The following is a 472-nucleotide window of genomic DNA, read 5'->3' on the forward strand; positions in this document are numbered from 1 at the left end:
GATAAGAGGCAGGACTGACTGCAGCTCTTCCCTGGGGTGGACAGAACAGCATGTAGAGACTCACATCGTGAACTTTTGGTTCAAGAACCACCACAAGATCATATCAGGAAAACCAACAGAATTCTCAGACTCTTTGAAATAAGTGACTTGCTGCTGCAAACTCTGTGAGACAGCTGAAAAACTGTGAGTTCCCAAAGGGTGAGAGAGGGAAAGTCTGCCTCCAAACATACATCCTCACTGGGGAACCTGAAAATCTGGATCAGGGGAGAAGTATTTAACCTTACCTAGAGCTGAAACAAATTTAGAGAGCCTGGTGAAATATAAAGATAGAAGAAGCAGTGGGAAGAGCCCTGTAGGCACTCCTGGGCCCAAGGAAGCCCGGGGAAGCCATTTCTGACTATATCTCACAGCAATCCCTTGGGAGGGCAGACAGTGGGATTGGGGAAGGGCCACAGGGAGAAGGAGGCTTCCA

The sequence above is a fragment of the Mandrillus leucophaeus genome, unplaced genomic scaffold, assembly GCF_000951045.1.
Source record: "Mandrillus leucophaeus isolate KB7577 unplaced genomic scaffold, Mleu.le_1.0 Scaffold5360, whole genome shotgun sequence".
Taxonomy (NCBI): domain Eukaryota; kingdom Metazoa; phylum Chordata; class Mammalia; order Primates; family Cercopithecidae; genus Mandrillus; species Mandrillus leucophaeus.